This window comes from Rhinoderma darwinii, chromosome 2 (genome assembly GCF_050947455.1).
Source record: "Rhinoderma darwinii isolate aRhiDar2 chromosome 2, aRhiDar2.hap1, whole genome shotgun sequence".
NCBI classification, from domain to species: Eukaryota; Metazoa; Chordata; class Amphibia; order Anura; family Rhinodermatidae; genus Rhinoderma; species Rhinoderma darwinii.
This window is the reverse complement of record NC_134688.1, coordinates 321847987-321856771: the sequence shown is the minus strand read 5'-3', so window position 1 is coordinate 321856771 and position 8785 is coordinate 321847987.

Below are 8785 nucleotides of genomic sequence, written 5' to 3'. Positions count from 1 at the left end.
GCCTAAGTGAACTCCCTGTGATCTCCTGTTCCCACCTTTCTTTTATATTAGTGGTTTTTAATCTTGCTCTTGCTTGGCAGTCCGGGCGACACGTCCTTGGCTTCTACTGCGCCTGCGCGTTCGGCATGATGCGGTCGATGATGACCCCTGGCTGTCAGCTGACGGCGGGGGGTCACATGGGCAGGTGTCACGAATCGAGAGGGTGTTGTGATTGGTCAGTTCAGGTATCGCCGCCAAATACGAGGGGTGGAGTTTAGGTGTTTATAGTAACCCAGCGCCTGCAATGAAGTATGCCGTTGACATCGATACGTGCATCTTCCCGTGACGCACAGCAGAATATCTGCTGTTGAATATTATTATCGCTGGTGATGAGGCCAGAGTTACCAAGATACGGACCCCTGAGGATGAGTATCTGAAACGCGTAGGGTCGTTTATTGTATATGGAATGTCTGCATTGGGGACAGTAACATTGTGTTACACCCAGCGCTAGTAGATCCGGTGATTTATTTCGGACACTGGTGCTTCTTTTGGGGATTGTACTATTGTTGTGCCCAGGATATATGCTGGTTCCAGACAAATATTGTTACAAACACTGAGATATATTTATCATAATGACTCAGTGTTTTCTGTTTAATACATTTTTTAATTTTCACGGTGGGGCTCATTTCACAGTGGTGTGTTACCCCTGTTTTTAAAATGAGTTACTATTAAAAGGTATATTTTACTCAGTTGTCACTTCAGTGAACCCTTTAATTTTTTCATATTGTGGGAGCACAATTATATTTATATCAATTTATACAGTGAATTTATATTTAGTCCATACAGTTAATAATTTCATTATATCTGGGTATGGCAGCCTTTGCACTCTCTGATTTAAACACAGAAGGGTGGATGAGTGAGGCAAAAAGTGTATTTTCTGAATGTGAACTGGTGTATACAGCACAGGGTGCATCTCTCAAATCTACCTTTAAAAACCTTAATAGATTGCATAAGGATTACACTAGAAGTTGGTGGGAGATTCAGAGTCTGGAAAACTATTTAAAAAACAATATAGTTCCCAGAGGCCTTAGGGTCCCCATTGTTCCAGCATCAAGATTAAAAACCACTAATATAAAAGAAAGGTGGGAACAGGAGATCACAGGGAGTTCACTTAGGCTGATGCAGATTTTAGTGGAGGAAGAGAAAGTCCAGTTTGACTCTATTAGTGCTGAGCTTAAAGGAACAGTGTCATCACAAATAATTTGTTTATATGTTAAAGATGTTAGTGCCTTAATATAAACGTTTATTTTCATTTGTGTGTTTGTGTTTTACTGTTTCTTATTTTCACACTTTTTCTTCCCTATGGGGGCTGCCATTTTTTGTTCCATTTCTGTGTGTGTCGATTAACGACACACACAGACATGGAATACGGCAGCCACAGTCCCATAGGGACTGCGAACGGCTCCCGTCCCATTGACTGCAGTGTACGGCGTCTGTGTGGGAACTGCGCATGCGCCGCTCCCACACAGTCCTATTCGAAATTGGCGCCGTCCGGCGCCATTTTCCTGTGGACCGGAAGTCGCGGCTGGACAGTAATATTACTACTTCCGGTCGCGGCTTCCGGACAAGTGCACATGGAACAGCGGCAGCAAAGGGAGCGGACGGGCCGCGGCGGCAGGAGCAGGTAAGCGATTTCAATGTATGTTAGTGTTTGTGTGTGTTTACTACTGCATGTAAACCTACTACACTGTGGGTTACCTCAAAAAATGGCGACACACAGTGTAGGAGGTTAAACCTTTCAAACCCCTCGTTTATCCCGGCACTAGCCAGGATAAAGGAGGGGGGATTGCTGAGAGCTCACTAGAGCGATAGCTTTTAACCCAATGTTGCAATGCTGCAATTTTGGGAACTAGCTCCAAACAGCTCCATCTAGTGACCAAAAATGGGTAGTATTATAAATTTGAAAAAATTTATAATATTTCCTGACTCGCGAAAAAAATAAAAAAAATTTGAACAATGTTTAATCACCCACACACTAAATGTTTAAATTTTAAAAAAAAAACATGTTTTTGGGGCGACACCATGCCTTTAAAAAAGAAATTGAGGCAGCTAAGTCTTTGGTAGATACCCCTGGTTTTGATAAAAAAGACAAAATCCTTCAACAAACTCTAGAAAGGTTCACTAATCATTTAAAGGAACGTAAACACTTCCAATTCCAGAGAGACCTACAGGAATTTAGGGAGAAAAAAGCTTACGACTTTGTTAATACCCAACAACAGCAATATCAACAGACCAATAGGGGGCCGAGGGAATCTGACCCTTCCACATCAGAGAGTGAAACAACAGACTCTGAAAGAGTGGGCCCTTTCTTTGGCGGTAGTGGTGGGAAACAAAAATATAGGGGAGGAGCTAGAGGTAGAAATAGAGGCCGTGCTAGAGCCTCTTCTAATAGTGGCAATAATTTTTTAGCCAACAATCCCCCCATTTCCCGCTACATGCTGAGGGGACAAAAGGATTAGTGAAGGGAAGTAATATGGTTTCAACTGTGTTTTTATTGAACATTTTTCAAAAATATACATATAACTTAGAGCAGCATGAAGGGCCATGCAATTCACATAGTAAGACAGTAACTTTCAATAGACAGACAAAACATCTGGGAAAAAACACAGGGGTTTAAGGGGGTGAGGGGGGGGGGATAGTCGGAGCTCCACCTACCACCTAATCTTGAGTTCCCTGTATCCAATACTTGTCCCACGGGTCCCACACCACTTTGAACCTGTCCAGTTCATTGTCAATAGAGGCCGTCATATGCTCCATTGTACGTATTTCCCTAATTCTAGTTACTAAGTCGATGTGGGAGGGAGGGGTTGTCTGTCTCCATTTCCACGCTATCAACGTCTTAGCGGCTGTGAGAAAGTGTCGAAAGAGTCGAGCTGGTGATTTCCCCAAAGACCTAGGGGGAACATTTAGGAGGTAATGAAGAGGGTCTAAGGGAATATCCTGCTGCAACACCGCCAATGCCAAGTTCTTAACTTCCAACCAATACTGTCGTACCAGTGAACAGCTCCAGAAAATATGGAACAGATCACCTCTCTGACCTCTACATCGCCAGCAATCCGACGGAATACCCGGATTGAAGCTATGCAAAAAGGCAGGGGTATGGTACCAAAACATAAGGATTTTATATTGGTTTTCCTTATATGCAGTGCAGATGGAGGTTTTAGCTGCTTGCGACCAAATAATCTGCCACAATGAGAGCGGGATGGATTTATTCAGTAAGGCCTCCCACTTCAACATGTATCTATGCCCAGGCGGAGGGGAACCCTCCGGGGATAGCAATAATGCATAAATGGCTGAGATAAGCCCCCTAGTGGTGGTAGCATACCGACATAACCTTTCGAAGCTTGTAGGTGCAGTAACCCGCGTGGATCTAAAAGTTTGCTGCATGTAATGTCTAACCTGAAGATAGTGAAAGAACGCAGCGGAGGGAATATTATGATGTTTTTGAAAGTATGAAAACTGGTGAAGCTCTTGCGTGTGGGGATCAACCATATCAGCCAGGTGAAATACCTCAATTCCCGTCCACAATCGGACTATTCGGGAGGTAGTGCCCCCCGGAATAGTGGGAGTGTAGAGTACCGAAGTCAAGGGCGGGCAACCCGATGCCAAATGGAAGCGGTTTTTACAGGTTTCCCACACCTCCCTTTGAAATCTCATGGGACCCAATAAAGATGCAGTCGGCATTACCAGTGGGTCACCCCATAACAGGGAATTTGGGTGGACCGGGGCCATCCATAGCTTCTCTATTTCGGTCCATTTATTGTACGCCCTTAAAGACACCCAGCTGGGTATGCGACGGAGGTGTGCCGCCCAGTAGTACTTCACCACATCAGGGACCGATAGCCCACCCGCAGATCGACCCGATAATAAAACTGATTTCGGAATTCGATGTCTGCCGGAATGCCATATGAACCTGAGGATAGAAGACTGCATGGCCCGCAATTCCTTCATAGGTACTGCTACCGGCAAAGTCTCAAAGTAGTACAGTAATTTAGGGAGCAAGGTCATTTTGACCGCTGCTATGCGCCCAAAAAATGACATGGGAAGAGGATCCCACCTGGCCATTAGCTGACGTAGCTCTACAAACAGAGAGGGGAAATTAGCCTTGTAAACCGACGTATAGGAGGGAGTGAGTTGAACTCCTAAATAAGTCAGGGAGGTTTCCTTCCAGTTGTAGGTGTAGTTGTGTTTGAGTAGCTGGAGCTCCTGGTGTGGGACATTAAGAGGGAGCGCTTCCGTTTTAGATGTATTAGTTTTATATCCTGACAGCCTCCCATACCTACGGAGAACTGTAGTAAGGTTAGGGAGGGAGGTATGAGGTTTAGTGATAGTCAAGAGGACGTCATCTGCAAACAGGGAAACCTTAAACTCTTTATCTTGTATCTGGACCCCCGCTATATCCCTGGATTTCCGTATTTGAGCTGCTAAAGGTTCTATGCATAGCACAAATAAAAGTGGGGATAGGGGACACCCCTGACGTGTACCATTCCAGATTTGAAACGGAGGGGAGGTGGAGTGTGGGAGTTTAATTGCCGCTGTCGGTTTGGAGTAGAGACCACGCAGTGCTGTCAAATAAGGGCCCGAAATCCCAAATGAATTTAGAGTTTCGAACATAAATGGCCATCCCAAGCGGTCAAACGCCTTCTCTGCATCTAGACTAAGAAGGATCGCCGATTCCTTTTGCTTTTGGAGGGCATCAATGAGGTCAAGGGCCCTTCGTGTGTTGTCTCCTCCTTGCCTAAGAGGCACAAAGCCCACTTGGTCTTTGTGAATCAAAGAAGGGAGCCAAACATTGAGTCTATTAGCTAGAAGACGGGTGAAAATTTTTAGATCCGAATTCAGAAGGGCTATGGGTCTGTAATTGGAGCACTCTGCGTGGTCTCTACCCGGTTTAGGGATCAGCGTGATATGAGAATGCAGGAATGTTTGAGGGATGGGAGAACCCTGTAGGAATTCATTAAATAACGAAGCCATCCGTGGAACCAAGATCTCTGCAAAGGTCTTATAATACCCATATGTAAAGCCATCTGGTCCAGGGGCCTTACCACTAGGGAGGTCCTTCAATATATCAAACAATTCCTCCGCAGAGATCGGGGCATTCAGGGATGAAAGCTCCTCATCTTTCAGTTTAGGGAGAGCACAGGAAGAGAGATATGCTTGCAGCGTTTCCCTCCGACGAGCCGGATCAGGTGGTAAGGTATTTGGCAGGTGGTATAAGGATTTATAATAGTCATGAAAAAGTGTGGCTATCGTGTCTGGGTGATGCTGGAGTATGCCCGCCTTATCCCGAACCGCCTGTGGAGTACGAACAGTCGCCTGATCCCGCAATAGTCTGGCCAGAAGCGAGTGCGCCTTATTACCTTTGTCGTAATATTTCCTTTTTGTGTATAGTAATGACTTTTCTACCCCCTTCATAGCTAAGTCCTTGAGTTGTGCTCTAGCCTCTATCAATTTCCGTAGTGTCGGGACCGCCGGTTTAATCCCCATTTCTCTCTCCAACTTAGTAATTGTCCGATGGAGAGCCACCCGCTTGGCCCGAGAGTCTCTTTTCAATCTAGATCCCATTACTATGCATTGCCCTCTCATCACCGCCTTATGCGCCTCCCAAAGAGTGGATACTGAAGGAACCGATCCCTCATTAAGTGCATAAAATTCCCGCATATGTCCGGCCAGGCTGTCCCTAAGAGAAGGGGACTTAATCAAAGTTTCGTTTAAGCGCCAATGACATACTCTCGTATTTGGTTTCCCTATCTGTAGGGACACAGAAACTGGTGCGTGATCTGACCAAGAGATGGGGTCTATATTCGCCCCCTGGAGCGCACGGAGGGCAGGGACATTACCAAAAAAGTAATCTAAGCGTGTTTGAGTGCTGTGCGTATGGGAGAAGAAGGTATAGGACCTATCACCTGGGTGATCCACTCGCCACAAATCATAGAGCTGGTGCTCTCTAATTAGTTGCCTAAAACGTGTAGAAAGTCCTGTAAGGGTGGGCGTCGGAGTAGCGTGTGTAAGAGAGACCCTATCCATGGACGTGGAGAACGGGACATTAAAATCTCCTCCCACCAGCCATGCCCCCCTAGGAAGCTTCTGGAGTTTAGAAAGGAGTCTACGTAGGAATGGAATCTGTGCGGTATTAGGAGAGTAAACGTTACATAAAACAATGGGCTGTCCAAGCAAAGTCCCCTCTATTATAACATATCTGCCTTTCGGATCTAGATGTGAGGTGTGAACTTGTATGGGGCAGGAAGCTGCTATCAAAATGGCCACCCCCTCCCTTTTGCGACCTGACGAGGCAGAGTACACAGCAGGATACGCCCCTCGGGCAAATTGGAAAGTTCCGGATGAATCTAAGTGTGTTTCCTGCAGAAAAGCAACTTCCGCTCCAAGCGATTTCAACTCCCTGAGAAGCAAGCGTCTCTTCACATTGGAGTTGAGACCCTTGACATTAAGTGTGACAAATTTAACCATGGTCAAAGATGTATGAAAGAGCAAAGAATGATGTGGAAAGTGCGGATGTATACAGCTCACAGTTATGTCGGGGCCAGTCCCATGTCGGTTTCAAAGCAAGCAGTGTTCTACGGCGTCCTTCTACCTTGGAGGTTCTTGGAGGATTCACTGTCGTCTCAAGTGTTATTTCGGATGAAAGTAGGAGGGGAGGGAAAGACACTGGGGTAAAGACGTACCAGGGAGACAATACACATATCTGCAGTGAGAACAAAGAGAAATGCATGAGATCAATGAATTTCAAACACACTCAGAAAATACTACCAGGGAGAATACTATACCCTGGGGCGGGTGATATTAAAACAAAAGAAAACTGGTAATACAATATTACCCTTTGCAACTCTCTCTAAAAACAGAGGGAGAACTGCAAAACAAATTACCCCTATCAAAAAAGGAGGTCGGGTCTCAACAGTCGAGGAACCTAGTACAAAAGTACGTATAAATACGTACAGGCCGAGAAAAAACAAAAAGGGGGTGAAAGAGCCAAGTGTATCCCGGGCAATCGCGCCCTGCCACAATTTACGTTAACGAATTAAAGAGAAGCAACATAAAATCAGAAATATAATCCTAAATGCATTTTTAGCCTAGGATAGTGCAACTGGCGAAGGGAGCAGCTGGTATGGGTGACCAGGCTCCTTCACATATATTACGGAGGTGCCGTGTATCTGCGCAGCGTCCATCAATTCAAATCAGGTCTTGGTGAACTTCGGTTAGACTGTCGTCTTGGAGAGGTCCTCCGCTTATTTCGGACCGACTGCCAGACTGGAGGTGGAGACGAAGGCGGCAAAGGAGTCTCCCAATTCTGCATCTTGGGCGTTGGTATACCAAGGGAGTCACAGAAATGAGGCAAATCCCCTGGGTACCTCAGGGTTGCAGAAACACCATCTCTTCGGGCTGTAAGGGAGAACGGAAACCCCCATCGATAAATAATATTGTGGTCCCGTAGGGCTGCGAGAAGCGGACGAAGCAGACGTCTTTTCTGTAACGTAATCCAGGAGAGATCCGGGAATAACTGAATCGGCACACCGGCATACTCCAGGTCTTTACGCTGACGGGCTTTAAGCATAATGTCCTCCTTAGTGCGGAAATCCTGGACACAGCAGATGATATCTCTGGGCTGAGATGTAATGGATTTTGGTTTCAGTGCTCTATGCGCTCTGTCAAGCGGTATCCGATTAGACGGGGGTGCACCCAAAAGGTCGTTAAAGATAGTCTCTAACACGATGGGAAGATCTTCAGACCCCGAGGGCTCCGGTATGCCCCTTATCCTTATATTATGACGGCGACCTCTGTTATCCAAATCCTCTAGATGCAGTTGCATATCTCTAATGGACGCCAGCTGGGAGGACACTGAAGACTGTATCACAGAGACATGGCGCCTAGTGGCATCATGGTCATCTTCTAGAGCCTCCACCCTCGTAGCAATCTGCTGTATATGCTGCGACACCCCCGCCAATTCTGAACGAAAAGCTGCCTTCACTTCTTGTATCATACTCTTAAAGTCCTCTTTAGTGGGCAACTGTGAGAAACATTCCCTCCACATAGGGGGCACATCTGAAGGAAGTGAGGCTGAATCCTCCAGGTCAGAATCTGAGGCATATACCGGGGCCTGGGCATAGGGGGTCAAAGATGGTGTATCCCCCAGATCGTCTCTCCTCCCCGGCTGCTGGATCGTGGGCCGTTGAGGTTTAGGTGCAGGCCAAATCTGTAGGGCCATTTGTGCTGAGGGCTGTGACATTGGTGGTTCAAGCAGGTGTACTGGGGCCTCTAACTGAGCTGATGCTCCTCGTGGCCTGGCCTCCATTGCTCCTGGGATAGGGGACCCCCTTCCCTGCTGTTCACAGGACGAGGTGGAGGACAGCTTAGGGGAGCTGGGAGGGTGAACTTTAGCCATCCGGCTATTCAGCTTACCCTGTACGTGGGGCACTGTCTCCTCTCCCTGCTCGGACATCTCCCCTTCCTTCTGACACGAGGCTGTCCAAGATGGCTGCGGCTGAGGGAGCGGCGTGGCTTGTCGCCGAAGAAAGTAGCCGTCGATCGTTGGTGGAGCGGCGGCGACCTGGTGCTGTGCTGCAGGGGTGAGTCTAGACCCTTGGGGTCTTTTTTTCCCCATATGAGGCACCTTTCCCCGCTGTAGGCTGCTGGATCTGCGTGGCAGGGCGCGGAGCTCTCAGTTTATGCGACCGGCGCCATCGACTGCTGGCCACGCCCCAGGGAAGTAATATGGATAGGCTACAAATCA